This window comes from Erinaceus europaeus, chromosome 1, assembly GCF_950295315.1.
Source record: "Erinaceus europaeus chromosome 1, mEriEur2.1, whole genome shotgun sequence".
Classification (NCBI taxonomy): domain Eukaryota; kingdom Metazoa; phylum Chordata; class Mammalia; order Eulipotyphla; family Erinaceidae; genus Erinaceus; species Erinaceus europaeus.
The window spans coordinates 202,121,750-202,136,686 of NC_080162.1; the positions used below are offsets into that span (position 1 = coordinate 202,121,750).

The window sequence follows — 14,937 nt, forward strand, 5'->3', positions numbered from 1 at the left end:
TGACCCAGGTTCAAGCCTGGCCCTCACCTCATTAAAGGAAACCTGGGAGCCCTGCTCTCTTTCTCTCTGTGTGTCTGTCTCCGTCTAAAGAAAAGGGAAGAAAGGAAAAGAAACGTGCGGGGGTGGGCGGGCGGCGAGCAGGGACGCTGGAAGCACTTCACATGTACTCTCTGGGTTTTGATTAAAATGACTTGGGTGGGGTCCTGGCAAGCACCTTTGAAAATAAAAAGTTCTACTGGGGATTCTGAAAGGCAGTCAGGGTTGAGAACATTCTGCAGCCCTTAAACAAAAACAAGACAGCAGAGAAGGGCAGCTCAAGTTTGAAAGGGTGCTGGGTACAATTTCTGGGAACAGGGAGGGGGAAGAAGGGGCGGGCGGTAAACCACCCTTCCTGCTGGGGCCGCGGGGTGGGGAGGAAAGATGCCAGGGCAGCAAAGGGTTTTAAAACTCGGGGCGACGGAGGGGAAGGGGAGCCACCCAGCTGGGGTACGCAGAAAAGACACGATTAAATGGGAGCCGCGACTTCAGCGGAGAGCTGCTGGAGCAGGGAGGGAGGCGGCCGGGAAGCAGGATCTCAGGGAGCCCCGCCGGCCGCAGGGGCCGCAGAGGGCGGGGGCGAGCTCCGGGGACATGGGGACCTCGGGGCGTGGCGCATCGGGGCTCCCGGGTGGAGGGGGCCCAGCTGGGACGCACGTGAGAGCGCACACGCACATAGGCGTCCCCCTCCCCTCTGGCACCCGGCCTGGCAGCGCGGAAGGGGGCGGTCGGGGCTGGGGTGGGGTGGGGTGGGGTGGGGTGGGGGGACCGCGGCCGGGTCCGAAGGCCCCTCCCCGCCGCGCCCAGCAGAGGCTTGCGCAACAGGCTGGGCCCCGAGCCCGCGAGCGGGAGGGGCGCAGGGGGCGGGGCGGGGGGGCAGGGGTGTGTCCCGCCGCGCTGGGCCGCCGGGGGCCGGAGAGGGGCGGGCGGGGCGGGGCGGGGCCGGGGCGCCCATAAAGCCGGCCTCCGCCCCGCCTGCTCCAAACCTCCGGGCCTCGCTGCTCCTGTGCGCCTCGCCGGCTACGCAGCTTCCCCTGGCACCGCCAGCCCAGCCCGATCCTCTCGCCTCTGCCCCGGTAGCGCAGGTAAGCTTTGGTCCTCCTCTCCGGGGGCGAGACTGAGAGCGCCCATGGGGGCCGGTTGTCCTTTGTGGGTGCCGAGCCGCAAGCGTGAGGAGGGGGCTGTGGGGGCGCCGACCCCGCTGGAGTAGGCGATTTCCATTAGGGGCAAAAAGACAGAATGGGGGGAGGTGGCGGCGGGTGGCGCCACTGACTGGGCGCACAGGTTACAGTGCTCAAGGATCCGAGTTGGAACCCCCCGTCCTGTCCTCACTTGCAGGGGAAAGCTTTCTGCGCGTGGTGAAGCAGGGCTGCAGCAGGTGTGTGTGTGTGTCTCTCTCCCTGTCTATCTCCCCCTTCCCTCTCGATTTCTGTCTCTATTTAATAAATAGATAAAGACGACTGTTTTTTTTTAAATAATAATAATAAAGACAGATCCCCGTACATCTAAATTCTGGGGTTAGGGAAGCGGACGAAGAGCCAGTGGGACACCGAGATCGTCGGAGTCACCGCGGACAGGGAGCTCTCCAGGAGTGGGCACAGGAGAAGAGGTTGCGGGGTGTGTGTGTGTGTGTGTGTGTGTGTGTGCATGTGTGTGAGTGTGCGTGTGAGTGTGCATGTGAGTGTGCATGTGTGTGAGTGTGCGTGTGTGTGCATGTGTGTGAGTGTGCATGTGTGTGTGCATGTGTGTGAGTGTGCGTGTGTGTGAGTGTGCATGTGTGTGAGTGTGCGTGTGTGTGCATGTGTGTGAGTGTGCATGTGAGTGTGCATGTGTGTGAGTGTGCGTGTGTGTGCATGTGTGTGAGTGTGCATGTGAGCGTGCATGTGTGTGAGTGTGCGTGTGAATGTGCATGTGTGTGAGCGTGCATGTGTGTGTGTGTGTGTGTGAGTGTGCGTGTGAATGTGCATGTGTGTGAGCGTGCATGTGTGTGTGTGTGAGTGTGCATGTGTGTGTGCGCGCGGCCTGTGTGTGTCTGGAGTGTCTGGGGAAGGAGGGATTGCGCGAGCGCGCTGCGCCTGAGATGAGACTGAAGAAGGAAGGGAACGTGGGTGTGTCCGGTTCCCAAATGAAGCCTGGACTGGTCTGCAAGGAGTGTCCGGAGCCCACTAGCCCTGCAACCAGCTAGGGTGGGGTGGGGTGTGTGAGCGTGCTGGGGGAGGGTCCGAAGTGTGTCATAGAGCCAGGAGGCTGGCGCTGGGCAGGGGGCGCCCCCTGAGGTACCCTGGGTCTGCGCGGTAGTAACTGGCTGAAAGGTCCCGCACCCCTGCGATCTGGGGGTGGGCTGGGCTGAGGGGGTTCATGGGGGTGGTGCTGCTGGCATCCTGGGGCCAGCTGGGGTCGGATTGGTGTCATTTTAGCCTCCGCCCTTCTCCCAAGTTTTTCTTCCCAGCTCTGCTGCTGTTTAACCTCTCCTGCCCTGCAGTGGGATAGCAGCTGGAATAGCTCTCAGGAGACCCGCCTAGGTCATCGGATTCAGTCTGGGGCAGAGTGTGTGGAACGCGGAGAACTCGGGAAAGCTTGCGGTTACCACCTCTGTCCAAATGGGGGGCGGGGGGGGGCGGCAAAGGTGAAATTTCCTGGATCCAGTCTTTCCCCTTAGGCATTCTTCGCCCCTGCTATTGGAGGCCCCTATGGGTTACAAGTAGCTGCATGCAAGCCATCAATGGCTGGCTGAAGCCATCCCAGACAAACTCTTCTTCACAGATATCTTGGGCACTTCTGTTTGTTTCATTTCTTATAAATTATTGGAAAAGCTTAAAGATTCAAAGGCTTCAACCAGTGGCCATGGCATGGGAGGGTTTAGGCCTCTTTACAAAATATATCAGACCACAGTTTAAACCTTCTTAGAGTAGGCCCTCAAATAAACACAGCATCTAAACACAAGCTTATTCTTGCTATGTTGCAAGTGCCGTTTTCAAGCTGGGCGGTGACACATCTGGTAGAATACACACGTTTCCACTCCGTGGACCCAGGTTCAAGCCCCTAGTCTGCTGTAGGGGAGGAAGTTTCATGTGTGGGGCAGCAGTGCTGCCAATCTCTCTCTTTTCTCTGTCTCTCCCTCCCATCTCATTTTCTTTCTATCCAGATGAATAAGTAAATAAATAAATAGTTTTACTTAAAAAAAATAGGGGGTCAAGCAGTGGTGTGCCCAGTAAGCATGCATAGTACTAAATGCAAAGGCCACTCAGGGATTGGGTTCGAGCCCCTGGGTTCAAGCCCCTGCTCCCCACCTGCAGGGGGTGGGGTGCTTCACAAGTGGTGTCTCTCTCCCTCTTTATCTCCCCACCTCTCTCAATCTCTTTCTGTCTTATCTAGTTAAATGGAAAAAAAAAATAACCACCAGGTGCAGTGGATTCATAGTAGTGCCTCCACTGAGCCCCAGTGATAACCCTGGAGGCAAAAAAAAAAAAAAAAAAAAAAAAGTAAAGAAAAAGAGAAATACTATCTTGAGGCATACTTTCCAGCACAGTCACCTCTGGTATAGAAATCTTGGATCCTTCCCAAAGAGTTGCACAAATCAGAGTTGAAATCAGCAAAGCACAGAAAGCCCAAAACCAGCAGTTTGACTTCAGGAAGGAGCCAGCTCAGGGATGACACGCAGGGGACCGCTGAGGCCACTAGCCGCAGCTCTGTGTGGTGCATGCTGGGTGGCACATGGTGCAGTTTGGGGTGGCACAGGTAGAGGTTGTCAGTGAAATGGTCGGAACACTCTAAAGTAACAGTACCCTGGTATAAGGAACAACTACCAGGGAGTCCTCTAACTGGTGACCATTTAGCTTTGTGGAGCACTGTGCCCAACCAGAGGCTGAACTGCAAGGTATTGAGGAAGAAGCTTCACCTGCCTTGCTTGCCCTGTGACATGATGCTTGACCCCAATACACATCCAGAGACACACATGAACTAAACGATTGGCTTCTTCCCATTCTGATCGACCCCACCCCCGCAGAAGTTCCCAGTCACAAGAACACCCATAATCATTTGCTTTGACAACTAGGAATGGAATTGCAAACTCACACAAGTCCTTCATCCAACTTCTGATTTTACAGGTGAAAACTGGTGTCAACACACAGGGAGACGTCTGCCAGGGCTGAGCTGGCACTGGAACTCAGCTTGCCAGGCCCTTCTGGGTAGGGGAAGGCTGTCTTCTGATTGGGATTAGAGATGGTGAAGGTTGCGCTCCAATCCTGATTTTACTTGTCCGCTGACAGAGGGGCCAAAGTTAACTGGATCTTCACTGAGTTTTTCATGAGAAATCAGTCTAGGCAGAATGTGGATGGGATGATTTCTCTCCTTTTTCTTTGTGTACGTGTGTGTGTGTGTGTGTGTGTGGGGCGGGTATCAAGTATTCTTGAGAGATTTAGGAAAAGGTCTGAGAAAAGACTGCAACTTCTCTAAATGTTGGTTGACTGGATTTAACTTGATTCCAGCTGCCTCCCCCCCATATCTAAGTAGAGCTGACCCCCCCATCCCCACCCCCATGTATTGGAACCTTTGGCCAGAGATGACCTGAGTGTGTGGCAGGAAGAAAGATGTCATTGTGTTTTTCTGATGGTCTGAAGCTGCAGTTCTTCCTTGGGACCCAACTCCAGGGTATCTCATCCAAAGGCATGACTCAAAGGCCCTGGGCCTGAGAGGAAACCATGCTGATGACTCAGCATGCAGGATTCTAGCAGGGGAAGGGCCTGCACTCAGGCTCAGAGGGACCGAAGGACAAATAAGACATCTCTCTCTTCAGACCCAGATGCCATGTCCCCTCATGCCTTTTCAGCCTTGCATGAGCTCTGCCTGAACTGCACTGGCTCCATGAAACAGAAGGGGACAGAGAGAGGAGAGAAGACCAGGAGAGTTTAAAACACATTCCTGTCCTCACACAGCTGAAAGCCAGAGACAAAGGCTTTGCATCCTGACAGTTGAACTTCAAAGCCCTTTTGTTCTCCACCTCCACCCCCAGCCTGTTGGGTTGACTGGTCAAAAACTAGAATGAAAAGTCTGGTAACTTGGGGGCTGCGCAGTGGTGCACCTGGTTAAGTGCACATAGTACTAACCGCAAGAATCTGGGTTCGAGTCCCTGGCTCCCCACCTGCAGGGGGGATGCTTCGCAAGTGGTGAAACAGGTCTGCAGGTGAAATTCCTTTGAATTTCTCTCTGGTGGAACAAGTCACCAACAGGAGCAGTGAATTTCTAGAGCTGGCACCAAGCCCCAGTGATAACCTTGGAAGCAAAAAAAAAAAAAAGGCTAGTAACCCTTTAGTTATAGATTCTTGAAAGCTGCGACTTAAAGCAGAAGAGCTTACAATAAAGGCAACTTCTCCAATAACATCCTACCTAGGCTGAGATGAGAAAAGAAAAAATAAATAAACAAACGCCCCCCAAAACACACACAAACACATGCATCATCAGAAAGCACAAAGGCTTCCCAGGGTCAGCTATATAGAAGGGCATTCAGGAACTTTGTGTTTCAGTTGCTTTAACTATAAGGTCAGGACACATGCATGTGAATTCAAGATTATAAAGAGCCCAGGCAGGATAGTGCCAGGCCCCTAGGAAAACCATCACCATTTTCTCCACCAAAAATAGTCTCGTAGGTGTTTCCTGGACAGTCGGTGCTGGGGACATTTGCCCAGACCTCTTGAGAAAAGCTTATCCAACTCAGTGGAAGGACTGCAGAGGCTTCTAGAAGTTATTCACAAGGTTCAGCTTCCTGATACTCTGACCGCGTAGGATCGACCCAGAGTCTGTATGTTTCACAGCTCCCTGGTCTGGGCTGCAGGAGGTGAGTGAGTACTCACTATGTTGCATTTCGGGGGCCAGCATGCCTTGTGACTTGAGTGCATCATTCAGGCAAGACAGGATTTTTTTTTTTTCTTTTTTAGTCATTTTTCCAGTCAGAAAACTGAAGCTTAGACCGGGGTCTTGCTTATCCAGACTCCAGTGATCACGGGAAGCCACAAGAATCTTTCCCTCCAGCGCTGCCCTTTTGAACCTAGATTCTGCCCAGCCTCTCTCTGCGGCATAAACGTTAGCACCCTGGGTTCTGTTCAGGCTGTTTTTCCTGCCTCCCTGCCCTCAATGTGGCCTCACACCTGCCCTTCTTGCTAGTCCTCTTTCTACTCAGAGGCAGCGGAGGCAGCCAGGGGACAGGGCAGACTCTGTTGTGGAGCCCAAAGGTAGCGCCCCCAGGGGAACCTGACCACCTGCTGGAGGTGATTGTGTCTGGGCTGCAGTGTGGCCCTGCGTAGCCCTCCAGAGTGGTGTGATGTGCAGAGGGTGTACAGGAAGGTACCAAATGGGTTACAAGTTCTGCACTCACAGTTCTTTCCCATCTGGTCTTGGACTTTCTCAACTAACATTTTACTGAAGGGCTGTCTGTCCCCTCCCCTTCTAGAGATCGATCTCAAGATAATTTGGGCCCAGAGATAAGCTTCTCCAGGACCAGGTGGTGGTGGCCCTGGTTGAGTGCACGTTACAGTATGCAAGGGCCTGGGTTCAAGCCCCCGGTCCCCATCTGCAGGGGGAAAGCTTCACGAGTGGTGAAGCAGGGCTGCAGGTGTCTCTTTTCTCTTTCCCCCCTCCTCTCAATTTTTGGCTATCTCTGTCCAATAAATTAATAAAGATAATAATAGTAATAATACAGGTATTATTAAAGATATTGAGATAGTAGGGGGAGGAGACTCCTGAGGGGTCTGGGGACCTGGGACGTCCTGTCCAGGACTTTGTCTCTTAGAGTCTGCTTTATAAGCAGGTGGAAACAAGGATACAGGTGAAACCTTGTGTCCATGTGCACCTCCCTCTCTTTTAAATAGCTGGGCGAAGTCCCGGATTCAATTCCCTTAGTCTGTCTTGACTCCCTTTCCCTCACACCCTAATTTTCAGAAGGTTCTGAGCAGTCCTTTTCCAATATGGGTATATGGGTGTGTGGGGGTTGTCCTCTCCTCTCCTCTCCTCCCCTCCCATCCCCTCCCCTCCCCTCCCCTCCCCTCTCCTCTCCTCTCCTCTCCTCTCCTCTCCTCTCCCCTCCCCTCCTCTCCTCTCTTCTCCTCTCCCCTCCTCTCTTCTCCTCTCCTCTCCCCTCCTCTCCCCTCCTCTCCCCTCCCCTCCCCTCCCCTCCTCTCCTCTCTTCTCCTCTCCCCTCCTCTATTCTCCTCTCCTTTCCTCTCCCCTCCCCTCCCCTCCTCTCCCCTCCCCTCCTCTCCTCTCTTCTCCTCTCCCCTCCCCTCCCCTCCCCCTCCCTCCCCTCCCTTCTTTTTTATTTTCTTCCTTTCTTTTTGTTTTCCTTTCTTTTTATCTTTTATTTCAAGCAGAGATGCAGCTAGAGAGTGAAAGAGACCTCAGCAGCAACACTGACTTCAACGCAGTGGGGGCCTGGGCTCAAACCTGGGCATTCTTCTTCTTCCGTAGCCAGTTAATGGCTTTGAAAGTGACTGGGATCCATGTGGATTCAGTCGGCTAGGAAGGATCGTCAGTTTCCCCAATGAATGGGTACTCACGGGATGCACCACAGGAAGGTCGATCCAATGCATCCCCAAAACCTGGGCCTCACACCTGGCCACAGAGTGGTAGATATTCAAGGTAGCTATTTCCCCAGCCTGTGGGAGGGCTTCTTAAGATGTAAGAGACTCTGATGTTTCTTCAAGCTGGGACCCTCATCTCCTCTCTGCTCTCTTTTTAATCATTGAGCTTTATTCCTCTTTCCAGAAAGCCCCACTGGTTTTCCCCACTCTGGACCCACAAGCAGAATTCACTTAATGTTGACCAGAAGGAAACTTCCCTATATTAAGGAAGTGTGTGTGTGTGTGTGTGTGTTTGTGTGTGTGTGTGTAGGAAGGGCTGGGAAGATCATTCTAGAGGGTTAAGGTGATGAGGCGCTTTCTGGGAATGATCCAGTCAGTGTGGCAATCATTCCATCTGGGGAACAAAGGGCTTTGCAGGATGCATCTATTTCCGAGTCTTCATGAACACTGGCATTGTGCACTTTCTGCAGATCATCTCCTAGGCTCTCCACTGCTGCTCTTGTTTGTCCCCTGGCTTCACAGGAAGTTCCCCTCACCCACTTGGCGCCCTGTTTGGGACTTAAAGTTTAGCGGGTTCTGCACAGAAGTCAGAGACCTGTCTACAGTGGCTTCGCTCTTTTTTTATTGCTGAGGTTAGGTGCCCGGCACTACAAATCCACTGAAAGCCATTCCTCACACCCCCCCCCCAACTATTTTATTGGATAAGGCAGAAATTGAGAGAGGAGAGGGAGAAAGAGAGGGAGGCTGGGATCCAGGGCTCGAACCTGGATCCTTATGTAGGTCCTTGCACTTAGTATTATGTGCACTCAACCAGGTGCACCACTGTCTGCCTCCTACTGTTGGCTTCTCCTTAACCTCACTCTTTCACTTTCTTCCGTTCTCTCTCTTTTACTCCCTTTCCCAGAGCACTGCCCAGCCCTGGCTTATAGTGGTGCGGGAATTTGAACCTGGGCTTTGCAGTTCCAGGCCAGAAAGTCTTATATACATAACCATTTGCTCTCTTCTCCTCTACCTTCCATCCCCAACCCCACCCCCATCCCCATCCCCAGCAATTCCTTTTACATTTCATGGCTTCTACCAAGGCTGGGGAGTTTCAGCCTCTCCCACAGCACTGAGGCCCCTGCAGGCTTTCCTAATCTACCTGTCCCTCCTGTATGCTGTCTTCACTTTTAGTGGTCTTGATTTTGAAGGCCCAGTTTTTGACTTCTTTTCTTTCCCTTAAACTGGGGATCTTTCTAGAAGGTTCTGATGACTCCACCCACACTGTCTGTTAGGTTGATTCCATAAGAGACACTCGGAGAGTTTAAGGCAACCTCCATCCTTCCTCTTCCTGGATGCATAAGTCTCAGAATCTGGGTAAGACATCAAAACGAAACTGTGAATCACCTTGTATTACAGCTTGACATCAAACTCTCTTTGGCAAACAAAGGACACAAGATCCAATCCAGAGTAAGGCAGGAGGGTCCAGGCCATCCTCCAAGGATACTTGCTGAGTTTAGCGCAGACGTGGAACTGCCCCCTTGAGCCTTCTAGGAATTGTGGAAATCACAGAAGTGCCGAGGCCTCCAGCAGCAGCATCCAATGATCCTTGCCCTATTGTGAGCTGAATCTGTAGGAAAGAGCATGGCTTCCATCTGGCTTTGAAACCAGGCGTGTTGTGGGGGGAACAGAATCTGGGCCAATTGTTGGCAGTCACATGCCATGCTTGTGACTCATCTACAGTTTTTTTCCTGGCCTCTGTGCCCTCTGGGAGCTGTTGTCTGTCCACCCGACTTGCTCCATGGGCATCTTTGTCCAAATAACAAATATTCTAAGCCTGGAAGAGTCCAAGGGTCCTTTGCTTTGGAGTCTCAGGTTATCCATCTGTGAGCTGGGATGGGCACATCCACCTTCTTCCATGGGCCTCCTTAAGGAACTAGTGGAATGATGAAACTAACAGTGTTTCAGAGAACCACGTTCACTGCTCAGGCAGGCGATTTAGAGGAGAGCTATCAACAGAAGCTTTGTGAGAGATGGCACAGGGGCTAGGGCACTGCAGTTGTAGGCATGAGGTCCCAAGTTCGATCTCCAACATCCCCTGTTCTCTTTCTCTCCCTCTTTAAGTTGTTATGACCCATTTATTATTATTATTATTATCATTATTATTGATTATTATTATTTTACTAGAGCACTTCCCAGCTCTGGTTTATGGTGGTGAACCTGGGACTTTGGAGTCTCAGGCATGAGAATCTCTTTACATGACCATGATGCTATGTACTCCCCCCATTTATTAGATTTTATAATATTTTAATTAATATTATTTGTTTTACAGCACTGTTCAGCTCTGGCTTATGGTGGTACTGGTGCTGAGGATTGAACCTGGGACCTTTGGTACTATAGGCATGAAAGTCTTTTTGCATAGCCATTATAATAGCTCCCCAGCCCTTCTCTCTTTTTCTATCTAGTTGATAACCAAATGCATTCTTTACAGAATAAAATGAAAATCCTTCCTGATACTAGGAAAGGTGAACAGAAAACTCTACCGTGTGAACTTTCCCCAGAGCCTCAGCCTGTGGTGGCTCAATGGTGACTGTCTAGGTTGAGGAAGAAGCAGAAGCATCCCCTGGCCACCACCATATCCCACACCAAAGGGAAAAGAAGCTCTTGGTGGGCACAGGTCAGGTGGGCAGCCTGCCTGAATGGAGGGTGAGCTGTCTTTAGGACTTCCCGCCTGAACAGAGGGTGGGTGTGGGTGTTTGGGGCAAACTGCTGTCACGGTCAGCCTTCCCCTTTGATGTTGCTTGAAGCTATGACAGGTTGATGCTTGGTGAATCAACCTCTCTGGGCCTCAGTTTCTCCATCCATTAAGGGGAGAGAGAGCATGGTGGTGGTACCTGCCTCCTCCTCTTGCTGTGAAGCTCAATGAATGTGGTAGCATCTGACACCAATTACACATCACAGAAGTTGTTTCCATTATTATACTGGTGTGTCTGTGAGTGTTTCATTATGGCCTCCCTGTGACTATTCTTTCTCTCTGACTATTCTCTCTCTCTCTCTCTCTCTTTATCTATCTCTCTCTCCTAATCTCTCTCTCTCTCTCTCTCTTTCATATTTGCCTCCAGGATCATTGCTGGGGCTTGGTGCCTGCACTATGAATCCACTGCTCCTGGAGGCCGTTTTTTTCCTATTTTTGTTGCCCTTGCTGTTGTTATTATTGTTGTTATAGCTGTTGTTGTTGTTGGATAAGACAGAGAGAAATGGAGAGAGGAAGGGAAGACAGAGATGAGGAGAGAAAGACAGACATCTGCAGACATGCTTCACCGCTTGTGAAGCGACCCCCCTGCAGGTGGGGATCCAGGGGCTCAAACCAGGATCCTTATGCCAGTCTGTGTGCTTCATGCCATGTGTGCCTAACCCTCTGCACTACCACTCAGACTTCCATTCCATGTATATATATATAGAATAACAAGGGTTCAATTCTATACAGTTCCATGGCCCATCCCCTTCAGTGGAAGCTCCTCTATTCTTTATCCATCTCTGGGAGTATAGACCAAAATTCGTTATGGGGAGCAGAAGGTGGATGGTCTGGCTTCTGTGATTTATTCTCCACTGGACTTGGACATTGGCAGGTGGATCCATACGCCCAGCCTGTTTCTCTCTTTCCCTGGTGGGTAGGGCTCTGGAGAGATGAATTTCCTGGACACATTTGTGAGTTCATCTGCCTGGGGAGGTCAGGATGGAATCATGATAATGTCTGCAACTTGGTGGCTGAAAGATGGTAAGATGTAAAGCAAAATTTTTAATAAACAGGAACCCAAAGGTAGAAATAAAGCACATGGAACTAAGGGTCATTGTGTAGAAAGAAGCTAAGAAGTATATTTTAGATTTATTCCACGTAGTCCATGATTTTAGTAATTTTAGCCTGAGCCTGACAGCGAACATGCAGGTGGACTAAAAGTATTGTCTGGGAAGATGGTGTCAGAGTTGAGACTAGGGCTAGAAAGCTGGATTAGGGCAGAGAGTAGCTCCCTAATGTGAGGAAAGTGTATAAATACCATTAACTGTTTACCCCATCGATCTGACCTGGGGCCCATGCCTGCTGTGACTATTCTTGATGGAATAGGTAGGCCCTAAGGCTCCCAGATGTCATGAACACTTTTTGAGCTGCCTTTTGGGGCCCTAGATACAGAGAGGGGGAGGCCTGAGGCTGAGGCAGAGGTGGTAAGGGTATACTTATGTTCCCCTGCTGACCTAGGTAATACCCCTGTGTGCCTAACCCTTTAATTTTTCTCTGTGTAGCGCCTTCCTGCCTGGGTGTTCATGGCCCAAGTTTCATACGGACCATGTGATGACTGTCCTAGAACACATACTGCACTGTGGACGTTGTTTTTTTTTGGGGGGGTGGGTTTTTGCACAGAAAAACAATTATTTCACCACCCCCAGTAGATTTTCTTTTTTCTGTTCAATCATACACAGAGTAGAGACAGAGTGGACGGGAGAAATAGAGAGATGGTACTGCACTGCTCCCCCTCTGGTGAAACCTCTCCTTGTGTCATTGCTCCCACATTGTTGTTAAAGTTTCAGAGGCTCCAGCAGGCCGGGCTAGCTTCGCGGTGGTGAACAGAGACTCGAGGACACACGGCTGGGCTGAGAAGCTGCAGTTTCATCTTTATTCACGAGCGGGCAAATCCCCACACCATGTGATTCCCCCCTGTTTCTTTCTCCGCCGCTGCTGCCGGGACTCTGCCCGTCCTTAGCATACGGGGTGGGGAGAAAGAGGGGTGTGAAACTAGCAAGGACCAAACCATTTCTCTCAGAGGTCGGGGGAACGGGGCCAAAGCAACACGAAGAATACCAACATATTCCCCCTTTTCTTTTTAACTAAATGACCACAGTATCAGGGGTGTGGGGTGAACAGAAACCTATATCCTACAGGCATTTTCAAAAAAGAAACTGGCACAAACATGGAGAAACATGTAAGCGAGTAACAAGAACCAGTGTGCTGCCCAGGGAAGGCCTGAGGGGGCCATTTTTTGCCTCTGTGGGCAAAACTTTATCAGCTTAAAAAAAACATTTCCTGCCTCTGGGGGGCGTACTTGCCTCGACGGGCATTTTCTAGCATGGAGGGAGGGTGAGGCCTAGAGTCCCAAGGCATGGCTGCAGTCAGTCTTTGAGAAACCCAGCAGCATAAGGGAAGCTGCTAGTTTTGTGCAAAGTGTCCAAGGTGGACCAGTGAGTCCGACAGAAGTCCAAAGCAGATGTCCACCGAAGAATTGCCAGGGGGTGAATTGTTGTACGTCTGTCTCGATGGGGAATGTCAGCCATCGGAATTCTGCTTTTCTGTAGAGAACTTGACAGGTGCAATTCACTTACTTATGAAACAAAACTTGTAGCAGGTTAGAAGTTTACCACAATTGATAACTCTATCACAATTGGAAGTCTCTTCCAGCACGATTCTAAAGCTATTTAAAGTTTAAACAATAAAATGTGGAAAGGGAAACATGAACCATAGAAAGAAAAAAGGCCTCAGGCATGAGAATTATTAGCATAACCATAGCGCAATCTAACGTTTCTAATTGAGAAGGAATTTGAGAGTTTTACATATCAACAACGTCTTTTTAACCTTTTGTTACACCCATTCAAGATGGAGACACACCCTAGGTGTGCGCAGGTTTTTTTTTTTTACCAACTTAGTTAAAATATATTGATATTTAAGCTAATTTTTACCTCAGACTTTAAATGTAAGTTAATTTTATCTTTATGAGAATTACGTTGAAAACCTTTTTACATTTAACTCTGTCTGGTAAGAATATAGCCTTAAAGTTATATTTTTAACCTTAAAGTTAATGTTACCAAACTTTAAACACACACATACACATGGTCTTCAATACACAAGGAGAGAAACTTTTGTTACGAAGACATGCCATTTCAAACATGAACTCAGATCTGTACTGTCTTAGCCATTCGGGGAGTGCATTGTCCAGCAGTGGCCTCTTGGGCAACTTCACTTCTAGGAATTGTAAGTTGCGATCTCTGCACGAATCTCTGTGTATTCTAGCTCGTCTGCCTTCAGACCCGAGTTGAGGATCTTGGCCAGGGGGCCCAGTTTCGGCAGGGAGCCCACGGTCTCCGGGTGGTCCGGGATCTGTCCAGACTTCATAGCAGGAGGGCGGGCAGGCCAGCCGTGCAGAAAGCGTGGGCCGAGGTGCCCCGCGGTGGCGGCCGAGCAGCGTGGAGGGAGCCGGCGCCCAATGCCCCGCGCCACACGGCGGAAAGCCGGCTCATATGGGCTGGCGTTGGGCTCCTGCGGGCTGGCGTTGGGCAGAAACCACAGAGTGGTCCAGAGATAAATGTTCCAGAAACAGCGAAACAGTCTCATGAAGAAAGGGCAGAGGCCTTTGGAGATCTCTTCACAAGCAGAAGAGAAGGCCATAGTGCATAGGCAGCCAAATTGTCTTCACTTATCTGAGAGATGCGCAGGTCAGGTCCACGTGGGCGCCATTTGTTGTTAATGTTCAGAGGCTCCAGCAGGCCAGGCTAGCTTCGCGGTGGTGAACAGAGACTCGAGGACACACGGCTGGGCTGAGAAGCTGCAGTTTAATCTTTATTCACGAGCAGGCAAATCACCACACCATGTGCTTCCCTATCATTCTTTCTCTGCCGCTGCTGCTGGGACTCTGGGCGTCCTTAGCATACGGGGCAGGGAGAAAGAGGGGTGTGAAACTAGTAAGGGCCAAACCATTTCTCTCAGAGGTCGGGGGAAGGGGACCAAACCAACACGAAGAATACCAACACCATATGGTGCCGGAGGATCGAACCCATGTCCATTTAGGTGGTAAATGATCTCAGCCAGGTGAGCTTCCATCAGCCCCCACTTGCTGACTGTTTTGCACATCAGCCTGGCAGGAGAAGAGACAATTGGGTCAGAGTCCTGTAGAGAGAAGCAGGGTTCCCATACCCTGGTTTCTAAGCAGTTATTCCTCCTGCCTCACCGTCAAAGCTTTGGGGATCCAAGGGCCAGGCAGTGGTGCACCTGGTTAAGCACACATAGTGCTAGGTGGAAGGGCCCAGGTTTGAGCCCCCAACTCCCCACCTGCAACGGGGACACTTCACAAGCAGTGAAGCAGGTATGCAAATGTTTATCATTCTCTACTAACCCTCTCAATTTCTCTCCATCCTATTGAATAAAATAATGAAAAAATGGAAATCAGGAGCAGTGGATTTGTACTGCCAGCACTGAGCCCCAGGAAATAGAGGCAAAAAAAAAGGCCTTGGGGAATCATATCTTCTCTCTGTTTCTCTCCCCTCAATTTCATGGAGACTAGATAATAGCTCTCACGGGGCCTCAGAT

General features: G+C 50.7%; 1 long non-coding RNA gene across 1 annotated transcript; it reads left to right on the top strand.

Annotated features, from left to right (window-relative positions):
• The first annotated feature begins 1,995 nt into the window (after positions 1–1,995).
• On the top strand, positions 1,996–6,610 carry LOC132541323 (uncharacterized). The gene is made up of 3 exons (XR_009552497.1): positions 1,996–4,142; positions 5,682–5,869; positions 6,482–6,610. It is a non-coding gene; the product is annotated as an uncharacterized LOC132541323 (long non-coding RNA).
• The last annotated feature ends 8,327 nt before the right edge of the window (positions 6,611–14,937 follow it).